This window comes from Plasmodium gaboni (genome assembly GCF_001602025.1).
Source record: "Plasmodium gaboni strain SY75 chromosome Unknown, whole genome shotgun sequence".
NCBI lineage: Eukaryota > Apicomplexa > Aconoidasida > Haemosporida > Plasmodiidae > Plasmodium > Plasmodium gaboni.
Genome location: NW_017385375.1, coordinates 1,061 through 1,334, shown reverse-complemented (window position 1 = coordinate 1,334; position 274 = coordinate 1,061). Strand labels below are relative to the sequence as shown.

General features: G+C 21.5%; 1 non-coding gene across 1 annotated transcript; it reads left to right on the top strand.

The window, feature by feature from the left end:
• The first annotated feature begins 200 nt into the window (after positions 1 to 200).
• On the top strand, positions 201 to 274 carry PGSY75_0020300. Its single transcript has one exon. It is a non-coding gene; the product is annotated as a tRNA-Arg (tRNA).

Genomic DNA, 274 nt, shown 5'->3' with positions numbered 1-274 from the left:
ATATTATATATATATAAATATACTATATTATATATTACAAAAAAAAAAAAAAAAAAAAAAAAGCATAAATATTTAATATATATCAGAAATGTATTGGAACAATATATATAATATATGTAATATTATAATTGTATGAATAAATATTTTTTTTTTTTCTAATTTTTTTTTATATTATTATTTAAAAGAAAAATTATCTTGAAGCCTCTGTGGCGCAATTGGATAGCGCGTTGGACTTCTAATCCAAAGGTTGCGGGTTCGAATCCCGCCAGGGGTA